Source organism: Pseudopodoces humilis, chromosome 5 (assembly GCF_049639895.1).
Source record: "Pseudopodoces humilis isolate 2021_Gansu_Grassland_sample_001 chromosome 5, ASM4963989v1, whole genome shotgun sequence".
NCBI classification, from domain to species: Eukaryota; Metazoa; Chordata; class Aves; order Passeriformes; family Paridae; genus Pseudopodoces; species Pseudopodoces humilis.
Window position 1 is genome coordinate 27,884,935 of NC_142204.1, and position 19,214 is coordinate 27,904,148.

The 19,214-nt window shown below is 38.8% G+C and overlaps 1 protein-coding gene across 7 annotated transcripts in view; it reads left to right on the forward strand.

Annotated features, from left to right (window-relative positions):
• Window positions 1-19,214, forward strand: part of ANKS1B (ankyrin repeat and sterile alpha motif domain containing 1B) — a 412,516-nt gene that overhangs the window by 325,339 nt on the left and 67,963 nt on the right. The gene's annotated exons all lie outside the window — the stretch shown is intronic.

Genomic DNA, 19,214 nt, shown 5'->3' on the forward strand with positions numbered 1-19,214 from the left:
TGTGCCGCACGGGAGAGCGGCAGCGCGGAGCCCGCAGCAGCGGCTGTCGGGGAGGGGCGCGTCCGTGTGCGCGCTGCAAAGCTCTGTTTGCTTGGGTCCGGTAACTTGGCCGTGGTGTGCCCTGGTCCGAAACTTGCTAAGCGAGGTCTCGCCTTCACGGCACCGCCGGTTGTTCCCTCGGTATTTCAGGAACGCTAGCTGGGCGAAGTGTTGCGGCTGGGGGGGGGGAGGAAAAAAAAAAAGGAAAAAACAAAAGGAATGAAAAGAAGTGTGTAAAGATCAGAATGATGGTTTATGTTTCCGTATCTCAGAAAAGGCTCATGTTTGAAAAATACATAGTAACGAACAGGTATTGTAGCGTATGGCGAGAAAGCAGCATTGGGAGACAAACGATAACTGAGCATTTAATTTGGAATTTAGTTTGGTGCACACCTGCAGTAACAGTTTTCCTAAGCATTTTTAGCGTGTGGAGTGATGCATGTTGCCATGTGCCTTGCAAAATTCCTTTAGCTGTGCGAGCGGTGGCAATGTGTGCCAACATGCACAAAATCAAGGTGTACTCTACTCCGTAGCGTCGTTAAGAGCAGCGGTACTAATGAAGAATGCTACAGTGTCCATCTGTGACAGGAGTACTGATAGAACGTATCTTATGGTTCCTTAAAGAACGTTTTAACTTGTTATTTTAACGAGGCACAAAATACTGTTCGACCCTGGCTTGATGGATAGTAACTTGCCATTTGAATGCACTTTAAGGGCCAATTTGTGTCCTCCTCGTATATGCCAAAATAAATAATATAGCCTGCTAGGGAAAAAAAACCTCAGTGGAAGGTTGTTCATATGACTTCTTTTTTTTTTTTCCTGTATAAATGTGATCACAAATTATAAGCAGTCACGTGAAGTTGATACTTGTTTGCTCAGTACAAAGCCTTGATCCTATGGTGTATAATTAGGATAACAAATTCAAGTTCCATTCTGATAGTACTCTAAAAATTTCAGTGGTGCTCTGAAAAAAAATGAAGAGTAAGTGATTTTAGCAAAAAAATTTTTGGTCTGTTGGCAGTTGCACGCTAAGAGATCTGTTCTTTTTGATACGTGAGTAAAATGCATACAAGCTGCAGTTGTGCTATTGCTCCCACACCCTCATAACTTTATCCACCTGAGAAGTTCCATTTCAAGAATTTGTGCAAATGGTTGACAGATGAGAACTAGAAGAGCTCTCTGATGTATTCCAAGTAAGCTCTGCTTTCTGTACTATTGGTGAGCGCCTTTATAATTTTTTTTTTTCCAGAGAAAGGAGATGTGATAGTCAAGAAGAGATAAATTTATCCAGTAAGAAGGCAAACTAAAATGTATTATACATATTCATTCTACTTAGGAGGCATTGAAATGCAGTACCCCAAAATTAATTCAGAAAGCTGAGGGTCTGCTTCTTTTCCTCTTAGCATTTTTCTTGGGTAGTGGGGAGGGAAGAATGACACCTCTAACTGGAAGTGGGCACATGGAGTTAAAAAGGGAGGGTAGAGGATGTGAAAATTTGGAACAGAACCAGCAATGAAACCACCATCAAAGGTGGCTGCACTGAAGTAAGAACTTAAAGCAAACTGGCTCTAGGTAAAAGTTTTGCTGCTGAGGAACTTAAGAGGGAGCTGTGACCTGGGTCAGTCATGATTTCATTTACAGTCCAAGAACAAGACACTTTACTGTTGAAGGAATCAGAATTCCATGTGGGAAATGTTAATTTGTTTCCATCACTCAGGAGGATTCAGGTTTTGCTTTGTTTTAACATTGAACAATTGGCATTTTGGTAAGGATCTCTGTATTTATTTGTTACATGTTAGTGATAGGCAAAGTGAATAATATTCTTCACAAATAGTAAACTCCCACCTTGCTTTGGGCAGACTGAGAAACTGTCAAGCCTTGGACTTAAGCTCTTTTGGCTCTTTGTCCTGAGACCTGCTCTGCATGCACACTGCAAGTTAAAGCAGAGATGAGAGTGAATGGCACCATTCTGGGTCCAAGCTTATTCATTTGCCAAATACCAATTATGACTAGATTTTTTTCTGATGATCCTATTATCATAATTCTTTGCTTATTAAATGTTGAAAATGTATATCAGTCTTCCAAATAAACACTCATTGTGATGAACTGGCCACAGAGAGATGTGATTTTGTATTTTTTGTACATTAGGGAACATATTGGCTTATACTAGTTCACATTTTCAATGTTGTCTTCACAGTTCTATGAGCTGCAAGCTTATTTTTAAGAAATCACAGTCAAATCCTGGAGAATAACACCTTCAGAAAATTGTGCCGTACTGGCACTCTTTACAATCCAATGCAATTTTTCCCTTTGTGTAGGCAATAACAGAGGGCTGCTTGTACTTGGTCTTTTAGTCCGTGTGCCAACTGTGCCAGCTTGTCTACAAGACAGCAGTCATGGTTCCAAGTATCAAAGGGTTATGCTTCAGATAAACTTGGCTTTGACAAGGTAATTAAGCTAGGAAAGGTGTTTCATTGTCTTAGTTTACTTGCTGTCTCTATCCATAGTCTTTCTGTATATTTTTGCCTTTGAGGAGAAAAGATTCAAAAGGTGGCAAGTTCCTCAGAGACTTTCAGCATGTTAAGCTGAGTATTTTGGGCACTGCATTTCAAAGATGCAGGTCTTCACATACCTTATTCTCTACTGCTTATCTCTATAATAGAGTATCAGTCTGCAGCTATGTTTGAATTGCTCTTGGCAATTGTCTTGGTTTACGGATTACATGTGAACACAGTGGGGCATTTTTGGGTCAGTTTCAGTGGTCATATTGCTTTTGATGTGGATTTATACAGTGCCTAGTACTCTGAGAGAAGAGAAGACATGTGGTGTTTGGTTTGGGTTGTTTTCCTTCTTTTCTATTTACATACTCTGGAGCAGTAGAATTTTTCAAAAAGCCCTTCAGTCAGGTAGAAAACATTTCTTCCTCTCTCCAAAGAGTCTGTATTTTAAAAAACCCTCAAATTTGGGCTGGATTCACTCTGACAAACTTGAGCATAGTGTTAAAGGATCTTGTTGACACTGTCACCCTGCAGTGAATTTCTCTGAATTGAAGTACCTTGCAACATTTCAGATGGCTTCATTTTAGCAGATAGCAATTGTTATGTCCGGCCTAAGGAAGTGATGATACTGGTGTTGAAGAAATCTTAACCAAAGGAAAATCACCAGGCAGATAGCCTCTCTCCCTTGACAAAGGAATGGTGATTCTTGGTAGAGAAGTGCTGGTACATCTCCTGGAGATTATCCTCTGATCACAGAGTCAAAGATATTCTTATTGTCATGGAAATGCTCAAGTACTGAGAAAATCCAGGACAATATCCATTCTTCATTCCTTCCTTATTGCCTTCATCCTCTTACTGGATTTATTTATTCCTAACTCTGGGTTATTTCTGACTCTGTTGACTAAAGAATATCTTAGAGTTTTGTGATGCCTTTTGTAATGGGAAATGATATTTGGTCCCTGCTTGGCCCATCCTTTGGGGTTGGATAGTGTCTTTGTGGTATCTCAGGAGGAATAACAAGAACATAGAGGCTGCAGGGTTATCAGTGTTAACAATACCCAGCATTCATCTCTTTTTCATTAGGACTCAAATCTCAGTATATCTGTGCCCTGGGAACAGAGTTTGGGTTGAAGTCAAATGCCTGAAATATAGCTTGATCAAGAGAAGAAGTAATGAGCAATGACAGTGTATCTGAGGACCTTCTAAAATCTCTGGCTGTGCTATCACTTGAGGGCACTTGCTCAATGTTAGAAAGCAGTCTTCAGCACTGGCATATACTCACTCTGTGGATGGTTAAGATTGTACTTGTTTTCCCTTGTGGATATTCATATCTTGGCTTGTTCCCAAGACTTGCATGATCCCTTGCTAAAAGTAGAGTACTTTTCCTTTGGGAAAACCAACTGGAAATTCCAGCTGGTCCAGAACTAAGTAATTGTAACTATCCTGTTTTTTCTAAATGTACCACACATGCTGTAGGCTTCTTGGCAGTGCCTGAAATAAGTGTCTGGTGGGGTCTTGGGAAGCTTGAGATGGAGGTTCTTTCTCCCAGGCCTCTGTCTTCGGAGTTTGCTCTTTCTAGAAACTGGGACATGTTAAGGAAGGATATCTCTTTTCTTACTCTTTATCCAGCTTTTTGATGCAGGAAATCCAGCATGATTTATATGAAGTTTATTGCATGTAATTGGTTTGTTCTTCATTCTGTTCTTGTTTCCTGCAGTCATCAAACATTGAGAGAGTTTTTTCTATTGTTTAGGATGTTTTAAGTTCTGCAGCTGTAAAAAGGCTAAATTTGATAATAGCTGCAATGATAGCAGATGAAGTCAGCAGGGAGTTTTGCCTCTTTGACAGAAGATTTTAGACCATTGTTTAAATTTTGAAGTTCTTTTTTTCCAGAAAGTACTTCTTTACATTTAGTTTTGCAGTACATTTAGATGTGGTGAAATGTGAAGGTGATAAACACTTGTTTTGCTTGTCCAACAGTAGGTTATTGTCTAAACCCTTCAGTTAGTTGGCTGGTCCTCCTGGTAAAGATTGGAGTCAGACCTCCAGTGCTTCTGGGTATTTGCATGTATGCCGCCTTAGCTGCTTCTTTGTACTTTGAAGTAAAGCTTTTGCAACGGTATCAATGAGAATATATGTCTCTTTTACCATGGGTATACTGAAGATAATTTCTTTCTCCTCCATGTATCTCTTCAATGTAGAACACTGTTGCACACAATATCTTTAAGTGGTATTAAACCACTGGTAAATTTGTGAGCCACAAAAATATTTGGGAGTAATTATTCCCAATATAGGAAAATGCAAAGTCAGTTACAGCGTTCATCAAGAATTATTATATAATACTAAAATGGATGTTTGTGTGCATGCATGTATAACAGAAATAATTTTAATTCTAGAAGGTTTACTGTTGTAATGTGTGATCATCTCACTGTTCTCAAGCTTCATTTTACTCCACTGAGACTGATATTAAATCTCTCAATTTTGAAAAGAATCATAAAAAATGCATGCAAAAATAATCTAGTAAATTCTTACTGTTTATACAATCTTAGATAATGTCACTTACAGTATAAGTAAATATGCTGGTAAATGCCAGTTTGCAAATAGTTAAAACACGTAGTTTTTAAGTTAACTGAAAACTGGCTAATTATCTCCTTCAGGATCCCATAATCAAAGAGCTGTTATGCCACTGTTGTGCTTTACTAATGCTTTTGTTTTCCAGGAATGTTTTCAGATATAATTCTAAAACCTTGGAAAAATGTTACTTGGTTAATAGTGCAGCCACCTGGAAAGTACATTATTAATGAGTACCCAATTGGTCTGTGAAGCACCTGTGTTATTATTGTACAATCGAAATACATAGAATTTCAATTTTCTGTACCAATATTAATAAACCACCACAGAGGTAAGTAGATATTAGAGTGAATAGTCACACAGAAAAATACTTCAGCAAAACCTAAGGGAAGTATTGTATGATTCATTGTATTTTTACTGAAGCTATTATAAACTGGATATAAGTTATTATTTTTCTTTAAAATATGAGTGTGGTAGGGATTCGGCTCTTAGCACTAGCAAGAAACAAGAATTCAAAGATTTCCATAGGCTTTTGTGAGTACTTCTCAATTCTAATCCATGTTGTACCTAGCTTGGATATTTCAGAAACAAAGATTGGCTCTACAGGAAGCATATTATAAAAAAACTTCCAAACCTCATGTTCATTAAAAATTCATATAAAAGCATTATGTTTGACAGGTGTTGACAGGTTTAAAAACCTGTTGCACTAACCATTTCATAGGCATTTCCCCAATGCTTATTAATTTAATTAATTAACTATTCATGTCATCTTTACATACGTGTGCGAAATGACAATAAATCTTTAATATTGTCTCTATACTGAAAAGTTGTGCTTCTTTAAGCATTAAAATATGGGAAGAACATGAAATATTACAGCTGATCATTTTCTGCTTGAATTCTATTGATCCCAATTTTTGTTGGCAAATGTATCTTTAACTTGTGTGAAAGATTAACAGATCCTTAGCACAAGATGCAGATTCTGGAATCATCATGTGGTGCTGTGACTTGAGTGCTTCCAAACCACTGCCTGAGCTGAACCATCTCAGCACCTTGCCAGGCAGCTCCATACTTGTCCTTTAAGAACTTTGTGTATGTATTTGTCACAGCATAGTAATAGCAAGTTTAATTGTTTAATGCTGTCCACATCATCTTCCTTTCATAAGCATCCGCCAAACAGTGCAGGATAATCTTTCTGCTGACCTGGATGAAATATGCCCTTTACACCTGCAGTTCTTGGCTGTGCCCCTTCCTTGCTGTTACCATTTTTGTTCCTCACAGAGCTGTCTGGGGCTAAGCAGCTCTACAGTGATGATATGCACAGGGAAGCGTAGGGCAGGGGAAGGAAGCACCATGTACCCTGAGGGTTTGCACTCTGAGGTTTTGAACTCTGTTCTCAGCTAGTGAAAATTGTCATAGCACCATTGATTCTGTTGACTGCACAGACTGAAGAGCATGTCTCAGGTGCCTAATCTTCCTGGATACTGGGAAGAAGGAGAAGCAATAGAGTGTGTTCAGTTATCGCTGCGGTGAAGCAGCATTTGGACTGTTTCTGATGTACCTTTTGGAAGATAGCAAGAATCTCCCTATTGCTATCACAGTCATGAGGGCTCTGACACTGAGAGAAAGCCTGTGGGATCTTGCTGAAGGTGCCATCTTTTAACATGATTTTATTTGCTTCTTGATTCATTGGCATTGACCAGTTAATTGGCTAAAACTTCAAAGAAAATGAAACGTCGAAGAGGAAACTCGATATGTGGTTTTCAAAGGGAAAACCTTTAGAGAAAGGAAAAGCCTTTAGAGAAAGTGTTAGTATAGCTGATATTTTCTGTAAATGCTCAGCTGTGGAAATAGGAAAGTAATGTTAGGTGGTCCTGATCTGGAAAGCTTGGCTGGAGAGTGTTAAGTTTCCCTTTGAAATAGGCTTCAAACATATATGCTGTTTAAAACATAAGCTAGAGAGCAAGTCATAGCCCCCAAAATAGCAATTTTTTTTCCCATGTAAATCGTTGACTGCATTGAGATTTTACTTATTAGAGGGACTGAAGACTACAGTAGTTACCAGAAAATTGGGAAGCTTCTTTCTTTTTAGAACGGTTTCCTAAATACTTTCACAAGTAAAGCAAAGCTGCTGCTTGCTTCTGTTGACTCTCAGTGTGGTGCAGCACCTAATACGCGCGGTGCCTGAGGACCTGGCCATGCCCCATAGTGCTCAGATCACCTCAGCTGAGTTCAGTAGCTTGGTCAGCCTGGGAAGTGATTCCCCAGCTTCTTGCTCTTTGGTGTCAGAGATTGGTAATCTATGCTGGGATCTTTGTAAGAGAAGGATCCTGTTTTATCTGCTGAGCATCACATAGAATTGGTTCTTAAAAATGTCTTTCTTGACTTATGGTAGAAAAAAATTAGACTTCATGTGACAAATTTCTTTTTCAAAAGCAATTTAGAGCAGAACTACTGTAAAATAAACAATCTGAGTTAGAAGCCGTGAATAAACACAAAACAGCAGTCATCTTTCCATGTTGTTTTTACATTGACATGCACCCTGCTTTGAATTATGTAACTTAAGTAATAGGATAGTTCTTTGACCTTCATAATCTTTTTCTGTACTGAAGGTACAAATACTTGTGTAAAGTAAAATTTCTTGTTTTCTAACCAGTCTTCACTTTTAGTTATCTGTATGTGATGATTTTATACTTTAATGCAAAACTGTTGATTCATGGAAGTAATCCTGTGCTCATGCATTATACAAGAGCTACATGTAGTATTGTTGCTATTGCTAGGGGCTGATGCGTCACATTTTTATAAATCTTGTTTTTAGAATATCTTATTTCAGCCACCACAGCCCAGTTCTGGTTAAAACCCTATTTTGTTGATCCTAATGCAGTGATGACATAACTAAGAGAGCGAGGAGGCTTATTAAAAACTAATAATAACCCTGAAGTATTACTTTAATTTATTAGGAATGTAGCAAGTCCTTACCAGTCAGGTGTTCCTAAAGAGGTTGATTTTAATGTGTAACATGAGTGGAAGTTAGCAGTTTTGGTTTCTTACTTTTTTCCTCTACTTCCCCCCTGGTTTTTTAGTCTTAACTTTATACTTTTATATTATGGATCTTATACTTCATTATTGACATCTGCCATTTCCAAAAAACAAATCCTGGCCTTTTGCCCTGATGCCTTTGTGCTGCTCCATGAGTGAAGGAGAGCTGGTGCTGCCCTTCCAGAGTGTGTGTGGAGAATCCACTTGACTGATGGTCTCCAAGATGGATCTCACCATTTGGCTTCGTGTTATTCCTCCTGTTCCTGACTTCCTACCTCAGCACAGGGCCCCGCTGATGAGACAAAGTTCTGAATCTCCCTGCCCATGGGAGGAAGCAGGTGGTTGGAACTTCACTCAATCTTGAGGCATCCTCATATCCTACAGATTCAAAATGAGGATTAGGGCATCATAGCAGAACTTCAAGTTGCTCTTTGTCTCACATTGCTGTGGTGAGCAGAGGGTCTAGTCCCAGCAGTATGAAAACTGACATAACCAAGTTTGGTTTAAAGGTTTTCATGTTGCTCAATTCACGTACAAAGCAGCTTGAATTTGGCTCAAACTTTAATGGTGTGCATGAGTGTATAATCAAATTTGAAGGCATTTACATAATTACTGATATATCGGAAGCATTAAGAGACCTGTCATGCATTATTGTGCTATCAAACGTGATACCCTTTGTAGACTGTGGCACATGGAGTGTTTTTGTTTATGCTTTTGACGTACTACAAAAGATTGTGTGATGCATTCAGAAATTACATTGACATTATAGCAGTCTCTGTCTCCCTTTTTCTACACAGCAGTTTTTCAGAAAGAAGAATGTCAGTCATGGTTTTCTATAATCTGAAAAGGGATAAAAGTTGAGTTAGTTAATCATCATAAAAAAAAATCAATGTTTTTTCTACTTCTTAAAGCTCTGACAAAGAGGACTTCTTCACTCCACAGTACTCTGTATTTACAGGCTGTGAAGGTTGAAAATTAGAAAACTTGTTACATTGTGAACAGGAGTAGTTGAAAACAACAATTTTAGTGTTTTTTGTTTGTAGTCTGGAAAACAGTGATGGCAGAATGGAATGGAAACTTCAGGTCTTCAGGTTTTATTCTGGATACTGTATTAATTGGGCCATAATCAAGGTTTAAAACATTATTAATTTTTATTATTAATGATTACAATTTGTATTTTGTAGTCTTCTTCCACAGACAAGAATCCAATAGTCATATTCTTGTTTGGATTTTGATAGGGATGGTTTGAAAGACTGAAATATTGCCTGCTAATGGGGTAGGCTTATTTTATTTTCTGGGATACAAGACTAACTGAGCTACGTTTGTGAGGATTCTGTAAAGATATTGTTCTCTGTTATATTCCAGATGTGGGCTGGGGAACTTGTGTAATCCAAGGCCTCTGTGTGGAACTTGAGTCCACCCTCCCCAATGTATCTGGGAGACATTTTGATAGTTACATGTGTTTTTCTTAGGTATGTACATTGCAGGAACTATGCAAATCAGAGCACCAGACAGGTTAGTTTTAACAGAGTGCATCTCAGCTTGAAAATGAATTTATTTATATATTTATATTTTTATTTATATATTTATATATATTTAACTGAATATCTAAAATGTATGGAATTGGTGTATTCTGAATTCAAATGTGTCCATAGCATTGCAGTCAATGAGAATGTTCTGGTAGGTGCCACTTGGTAGAAAGCTCCTGTGCCAAATGTCACCAAGTGTGAGTGGCTGCAGGCAGCTAACAACAGCAAAAGAGGCTTCTGGAGAGAGACTCTTCACAAAGATCAAATAGTGATAGGACAAGGAGGAATGACCTTAAAGTAAAGGAAGGTAAGTTTAGATTAGCTATTAGGAAAAAATTCTTTACTGTGAGGGTGATGAGGCACTGGAACATGTTGTCCAGAGAGGTTCTGGACTCCTTATCATTGGTGGTGTCCAAGATCAGGCTGGATGGGCCTCTGGGTAACCTGTTTTAGTAGAAGGTTGCCTGCCCATGGCAGTAGGGTTGGAACTAGATGTTCTTGAAGGTCACTTCCAACCCAAAATATTCTATGATTCTGTTGTAGCAAATGTGGCTCATCAGTAGCTCTGTGTTGCCACTAAAGAGATTGCAAAGTCATCTTTGGTTTTTTGAGCAGTAAGGAATGAGAGAGCAGGGTCTCTGAGGTATTGGCTCAACTAAAGCAAATGTTCCTTTATGAAATCACTCCAGTTGCCCTTATTTCAAGCTTTCTGTAGAAGATTAGAAAAGATTGTGCTATTCTGCTACAAATAGCTTCCGTATTAGTCCATGACTTTTGATTTTGTTAGAGTAGTAGATTCAAATACTTCTGCTCACTGTAGTGAATCATCCTTCTGAGGCAAGGGTGTTTTTTACCAAACAAACCAAGGCTTTTTTTGGTGATAGGGTTGATTGCTCCTCCAAAGTGTAACAAATCCCACTGGAAAGCAAGAGTTCTTTCACCAGGAGCACTTGGTCCATGATGAAAGTAGAAATGTTTTTCTGGATGAAGTAGATAAGAAATTGAGTGATGCTCATTTCACACACTTTTATCCTAAACTACTGACCTCCCCTTAAGTAGTCCTGAATTTCTGTCAGCTCAGTAATAACCCTGGACTTTCATCTGTCTGTTTAGGATAATACTATGTGTGTGATTATTATACAGCTACGTTTTTGCAGGATTTATTCCCTGTGTTTGCTCTGCTGCCTGAACCATACCTATCCTAGGAGTTGATTGCAGTATTTATCAAAGCTATGGAGCCCCCATTGGAGCCATCTGTAGGTAGTGGTTGTGCCATCTGTCACTAAAGACTGTGTTCCAGAGGGAGAGACAATATGCACAGACTTCGTCATGCAGAGCCTGTAGGGTACAGTCTCTGATGTTTGCTCTATCCTTCTAATATGTATAAGTTCCAGTGCTACACTAACTTCTAAAATCTTTATTGCAAGAGGCTTTTGAACACCACAGTAGCTGGTGCTTCATCCTTGCCCCTCTGTACGCATTATGCATTTTACTGAACTCCACACATTCCTCTGAGAGGTGAACTATGATCCCTAGTTGTTAAAGATTGCAAGAGTAGTAAAAAATGGGCAACCAAGCTGCAAAAAAATTCTGACTAGTATATAAAGCCCAGAGATGATGGCAAGAGCCACAAAAACTAATATGCCTTTAGGTGCAGGCATACAATTTTCTGAATATTTTTGCTATGAATTATCAAGGATTACAGCAGCAGCAGATGTTCGAGGCAGCATGATATAGATTGTGTATACCTTTGTGCTGTGATTAACTGAGCCAATATCCTTGCATGCCAACAGATAGGTGAGTTCAAAAAGTTTCAAGAGAACATTAACAGAATATTTTGGGAATGTTTTCCCTATAGATGTTGCTACCAAGCGCAACATTCAAAAGCTTTTGTGTGTTGTTTAGTGATCTTCTAATTTATGAGTAGCAGTAGTGGCATGTGATTAGCCACCGAATTGTAAGTGAAATTTGCATTATCTTAAGGTGTATCTCATATTGTATCTGTGTTGACCTAGGCAATATTGGATGTGAGAACCCGCTAAGGAAACTGTAGGCCTTCAGGACTGCACTTTTCATGACTTCTCTATTGCACAAGCTTAATTGCAGTCCTTGTCATAGGGAAGGATTTACACTCATGGGGCCATGAATCCTTGTGCTGCCTCTCTCAACTCTGAGTAAAGCACAGACCAGACACATGCTGGTAACCACAGTGTTCAGAGGCTGCTGTCAGATTTGCATGTTGCCCAACTCTGTAGCTCATCCACACAAGTAGGGCTCCTGAGCTACTCTTGTTTTTGTCCACACAGTGTTGGCAATCTGTCAGAAACAGACATGAAATATAAAGCAACAAAGTAGTGAGGCTTTTGTACAGTTTATTTTTTAAAATGCAATACAAGGAACAATTTGTACGAATGACAGTATCCTAAAAAGAGATATTGCACCAGTAAGAGACGATACTATGCACTGCTATGTTAAATGGAAGAGGAACTGATTTAGCATAAGCAAATGAACTTTAAACAAGCCCTGTGATACCTATTCTTATTTTGTTACAGATCAGATGTAGCATTAAGAGCCAGTCATGACTTATATGTGTTATGGTTGTGTACTTATGTATGCATTAAAATGTTACGAAAAATACATAGCAAGAACATTATATTGTCAGCAAGAGGTTATGCATGTTTAATCTAGACCAAGCTTCTGAAAATACCCATGAAATGTGGATGATCAAACATTTTATTTAAATATTGAATTTGAGGACATTTGAGTGGATTATATTTTGTTCTTTATGGATGTTCTCTCAACATGAAACGAAGGGAATATATAAATATATATATTTCCTTTTTATGTATTTTTTTTGCAGCATAGCAAGGACTTGCTTCGTTGCTAGGTAACAAGGTATTGCTTTATTTGCAGGAGCAGTAGCTGAGTTGATAGCGGAGGCAATGATTTATCTGAAATGTATTAATATGTACTGGAGCAGTAATAATGATTATTGAAATTGCTTATTTTTATGTGCTCCATGCCATGGAAAAAATATATAATCAGTTCATTAGAATATTTCCTTCTACTGTGTAGAATAACTGCTTAATTACTAAGAAGGTCCAGTTATTTAGTAAAGCACCAGAATCTGTATAATTTATTTGGTGTCTTAAAATGGGTTCTTTCAGATACTAGAAAAGTAGTAAAGTGGTACCAAAATAAGGGGGTTTGTAAGGTGTAGCTATAATTGTCCATTCATAGTTTTCTTGGCCTTTCACAAACAGGCTTGCTTTTTCAGCAGCAATACATTTTCCTCCAGGGATCAAGGCCAAACCTGCCAGTCACCAGGGCAGAAGCTGGCTCCTTTCCTGTGGCAGGCTGCCATCTCGGTTCTGCCTCCAAGAAGACCGGCAGGTGGTCTCCAGGCCACTCCACTGCCTCCTTCTCACACAAGTCTGGGAATTCAGAATGGTCACAGTTGCCCTCAGGGTAAATGCTAATGCCACCTGCTGCCACTGCTGGCATGGTGTCTAACTAGGTGGTGCTGGATGCTGTACCCGTGGCCAAAACGTCACTGCTGTTCATCTTGCTCTGCCTTGCTGCTGCTTGTGAGAGGGAAGCATATACCATCCTGGTGGAGTCCCCACCAGCTTGAGGCTCGCTTCTCTTAGGTCAGGGTGCTCTTAGCCAGGTAAGCACCTTCATCCCTGCCTGTTCTGTGAGATACCAGGTCTCACTTGTGCAGGCAGGCTGTTTGAGTGCATGGAGGAGGATTTCTGTGGTCACGCTGAAGCAAAAGCATGAAGTTGTTCTTTCATGGTGGTAGAGGCCATATTGACTCAGAAGAAAGTTGTCTTCAGCATTAGACAAATTAACGAATGTGGTATGGCTGAACTATTTTTAATATGATTCATGGAACCCTAGAATATCCTCAGTAGGAAGGGTCCCACACAGATCATCGAGGTCCAGCTCCTGGCTCTGTGTGGGACCATCCTCAAGAGCCACACCATGTGCCTGCGAGCATTGTCCAAATGCTTATGATCTCTGTTAGGCTGGTGCTGTGCCTGTGACCATTTCCCTGGTGATTCCAGTGCCCAAACCACCCTCTGGGTGAAAAACCTTCTGATATCTAACCTGAACCTCTCCTGACTCAGCTTCAGGCTGTTCCCTTGGGTCCTGTCACTGATCACCAGAGAAAAAAGATCAATGCCTGGCCCTGTGCTTCAGTTTGAGTCACTCTTGCCTAAATTTTTTACACCTTTCCTTCTTACAAGGACTGAAGTTTAATAATAAATCACATGTATAATTCTACTATTTTTAGAATAAACATTGACTTTTTCCTCATGTCAATCAGTTTTTAGCAGCTGCAACTCTTTTTAACCTGCAAGATTACCTGTTAGACTTACAACTTTGGTTCCAGATAGTCACATACTGCTCCACAATATGTGAGGTGAGCTGCTCCACTGTTCACCTCCACTCCACTCATACAGACTTTCTCACCCCAGTGGTTTTATCTTTAAAAAGGCTATTAATCTGTAGCCCTGATCATTCAGTTTGACTGGTTTGTTAGGGCTATTTTTGCAAAGTGAGATCCTGCTTAAATTAAATAAAATGGGGCATTTATCAGTCTGTGATGGAGAACAAGACTAGTCTACAAGGGACAGCTGATGGGCACACAAAACCAGGATAAAAGAGAGAGCAAAGTTTGTCTCAATGTGCCCTACCTGTACTAAGAAGAATTTGTGGGTAGTGTTGCAGCTTGTTGTAGTTTCTGTATTGCATCACACTTGACATTTTCCCTTAGACCTCTAATGACTTCTAACACAGTCATTGACATAATTATTTCATAAGTAAGTAGCTGCAGGCTTGGACAGTATCTTAAGAACTGAAGTATTCTTGACTTTTTTGCTTCCATTTCAGCAAAAACAATGAGTAAATAAAACAAGGCAAAATGGCATTCTCACAGTATCTGTCTTTCCTGAAAAGTTGCAGGACAGAAAAAGAAGCCAAATCACAATAGAGTTAAAAAAATAAAATTTAGAGAGCTATTTCTATATCTATAAATATAAAAGTTCAAAAGAAATAAAAGGAAAACAGAAAGGACAAATGAGAGAAAATGGATGCTGCAAAATTAAAAAAGAGCAGCAATTACGCTTCAGCATGAGTCAAAAGGACAAGTAAGGATGGTTCTCTTCTGTAGATCATCAAAAAAAGATATTTGGAGCCATTGCTGGATAAGGCCTTCAGTATATACATTTCTGTTATCTTGAAATTAGAAGAAATAAATATTTTTTTTACATTTTCATGTCCTATCCAGTGAAAGTTATGCATTAAGGAAACATGCATCCAGGGTTGGTCACTGCCTGTCTGACCATCCTCACCTCGCTTTCACCTCTCCTGACAGCACCTAGTGTGCAGCATTGTTAGGGTTTGGTGTTTATTTATCTTGGCACTGGGAGCATCAAGAGCACCCTTGGATCATTATCATCAGAGGCATACTAACAGGGACTGCAGAACTTCCTTAAATCCCCAGAATTAGTGAGCATTGTGTTTCATTTAACTGCTGTTTAAAACTCCCCAGTAGTAATAATGAGACTGACAGAGGACAACATTTGCCTGCCTGATGTTTTCATTGTTTGAGCAGCCAGGTTGACGACTTGGTTCTCTGCTGAGTAGCACGTCACCTGTATGGCTCTTTTGGTAAAAATGCTTTCCTTTGTGGATACATCATCAAAGCACTGAAATTTTTCTGATTCCAAAATACTTTAACATGTTAGTGTAGATGTGTTACAGGCTCAGAAATCAATCTGATCCTTGCTCTTCCTAAGCATCAGATCTCTCCTTCCAGTCTGTATCAAAAGAATGCTATAAATATAATATATAATAGTGTATTTTATGTATATATATATATAAATGTATAGTATATATATATACACATATATATATAAATATATAGTATATATAGTGTTTAAGTTCTGGATGCGCATGCTCAGGTGAGAGGAATCACTGAAGACAGTTGCTTAATTAATCATTGTTCTGACAGGAGCGTGGAATGACATTCACTCTACATGAGCGTCATGTTGTTTAAGTAAACACGAGTGTACAGCCCAGGTTTGTTTTGCTGACTTGTGTTTATTGTTGCAGAAGGACAGAATTGAATCTAAATTTGGAGTGCTTTAGCTTCTCTATTGTACGCGAAAGAATATTAAGAGTAGCATGATCTTTTTATTTGATGAGGTAAACAATAATTAAATAACTGCAGCTGTTTGAAAAAAAAGATTTGATGTTCTTGCTCTGAACTGTATTATTAAAATACATGTATTTTATCATTTCTGGTCACTGATTTCCTCCATTAAAGTTTCCTTTTGGAGAATACTTTTTAACCTAAAGAAGCATGGCGTTGCAGTGATTCTGTTGGTCTTTCAAACTGATGGGCATTTGAACTGGAAGAATGGTTTCTTTCAGAGGTATTGAGTCCCCACAACTTTGATGGAAGTGAGCAGATGGAACTCTTTCAATATCCTCATTGTGATGAGGATATTGTGGCTTGCACTGTTGAGGGTAGGAAAAAGCACAGTTAAGTAGTAGAGTCGTGGTGGGAAGCTGAAATTACAGTGAAGATGGAGGAAGCTGAAAATAACACAAAGATGTACAGGGAGAGGAGGAGTTCTGCAATGGGCCAAGGGAAGGATTGTGGAGAAAATCCATAGGAAAATGTGCCATTATTTTTTCTGCTGGTGGTACTGGTCAATCACCAGTTGCCTTTTTAAAACAAGTCACTGTGTGATGAACGGCGTGTTGGCTTAAATAAAAGCACTCAGTTACAAGTGACTTCTCATACTGCTCTTCTCACTGCAATAGTGCACCCTGACTGATGAGAGCCACCAGCACCTGGTACTTTTGTCTTCTGCCTAGGGAAAAATCCAGAGCCACAAGGGAGCTGGACTGAGCAGAATGCCACAGTTTGTGGGAAAGTTCCTTGGTGTTGGTATGTGTTGAGAAAGCAGAGACAGATAAATACGCCTTCTATCTGGGATGTGGTGTGATGTGATACATGATGATGTTAGAAATTCACTTTTGCTTTCTCACACATTTTTAATGAGATATTTTAGTTTTTTACAAGGATTAATGTTTACCAGTCCTTGATTTGGATTTTCTTTATAGTTTTGATCAGAAAATACAATGCCGACTATGCAGCCATAATAATTTTTCACTTAAACTAGTAGTCCATGAGAAAGAGTGTTATCTTCATAAATGTAATCATTAGTTAATGAGAACAAAGACTACTATAAGAAAATACTGCGGAACATCTGATTTTAGGCTTGCAGAAAGTGAAGACTGTGAATCACTTCTTACAGTGCCTGGCCAGACAGCATACATGGTAGATGTTTTTTAATGGTCTTATTTCACCCATTCTGATTGTGTGGATACAGCAAGTAAATCCAGGATGATTTTATGAATAAAGCATGGTGTTAGGATTTAGAAGATAGGGTTTTCATTCCTATTAGTATGCCAAGTTTCACCTGCGGCCTCAATTTTTTCAGTTAATCCATATGTGCTTCAGGTTTGCCTTTGTTCAAAAGAAAATAGGAAAGAGAAATCAAGTTAGTATTTTTTCCCCTCTGCCCTGATAGAAACATACACTTGCATTATTCAAAGATTTGAGAGTCACGCTCTCATCAGCAATACAGAATCAAGTGACCACATTGCAACAGGAAAGGTTGACTCTATATAAAATTAAAGTCAATGCATTAAAAAATGGGCTTATAACCTGATGCTTGCACTATGATAAGACTCACTGGAGTACTATAAAGCTTGATCATATGCAATGTAGGATAGTGGATTAAATTTCTTAATTGCTATTAATAAGTAATCCTTATGTCTCCAGGGTATATAGAAGGTTGAAAAGCAGCCAAACCCACTGCATTTTCATTTTGTCAGTCTCCTTGGCAGTTCTCTGTAGAAGCATGCTGATGGGCGGGAGGGAGGTTAGGAAGAGCCTGTGGGTATGTATGGCATTGCTGTCAGCTTAATAAATTACATGGGTCCACTGCAAAGTGGGTGCATGGAAGCACACATTGTATATCCTTCAGTGACACTCCAGCATGGCATTCTCCTGGCTCAGGGGATTCAGTTATTCATTACTCTCTCCCTCTCTTAATTTAATTTGTGAGCTCATTTCACAGTAGTCTATTCTACTCCTAATGCTTCTATGTAACTTTCCAGAATACTAGAAGTGTATAAAAGCAGTGAGAATAGACCCCTGAGCCTGGACTGTGTTTTTCACTGTGCTAAATTCATGTTTCACTATTCATAAGCTCTCACTCTACAAAACCTGTGCTGCTATTATAAAATGTGTAAGTTTGGATTTCATTTTTCTAGGAAGCTGGATAATAGACATAGAAGTGATGCATACAGCCACATATCAGAATAGTTCTGTGTTATATAGCTGCATGTGAAAGTGAAGCTCAAAGAACAAGTCTTTTATTCTTCTTCACATTTCTTTAATCATTTTTTAGCATGCTGTGAAGTAAAACATAGTGTGTCATGTTTTTCTTCTCAAACCACCTTGCTCTACCCTATTCTTATTTATCTAGTGAAGCAGGAGGCCATGTCTGAACACTTGTACTTTGCACTCTGCACTCCAGTTCTAAACTCATTTGATGTTCAGTTTACTGCCCCTTTTAATTTCATCCTGATGCCCTGTGTCTCCTCTTGTACTTTATCATGGAGTGATAGAAGTCCTGGATGCCTGAGACACAAGGACAAATCTTACCAAATGGGATGCGTCCAGTTCTCTTCATTTCACCAAGGGTGTAATTCTTCTTGAGACCCAAGATCCTGTAAGCTTCCACCGTAATAAGACATGGGTGTTAACAAAGCAGTCTGGAAACGTTGAGAGTTGACAATATAGGATCAAGAGCAGATTTTAGGAAAAGTTGCTATCATCTTATCCTAGGATATCACTGGGATGAGCTATCTGTGGCAGCTGCAGGCTGTCCCCAGATCTGCCTCCGTTTTACACACTGAAGCAGTGGGTTGGCAGCAGGGGATGAGCACTAACATCAGTGTCCTTTACACCCAAATCTCAACAGAGCCTTTTACAGAACACAGTCAGGGAGAGATGCCATCAAACAACTTCTCTCATCTTTGCATATGGTTTTGGGTTTTGTAGTTTGATTACGCTTGTGTCCAAGGTTCTCTTTGCATCCCGCAGAGACTGTAAATTCCTTTTACTTGAGTGAGTTAGAATTGTTGACAGCCCAGTGTTGTGAAAAGCTGAAGTTTTAGGGAAGGGTTACATTTCATTTTGTTACTGTTCATTTTGCCTTATGAACCACAAGGAAAAAGTTGTCAAGTTTGGAAATAAGAGGTTTCTCCTAATTAGAATATGCATGTTGTCTGAAAGTCTAATTTGGTCTCCGTAAGGCTTCTTTCTTGCCCTTATACAGTAATAAGGTGTCAATTTACAGTAGAGCTGCTCCATCTTGGGCAGACTGTTCCTGTGTAGAATTTGAAAGTTCAGTTGTCCTTTAATTAGTGATTATCTACATAATGAAAA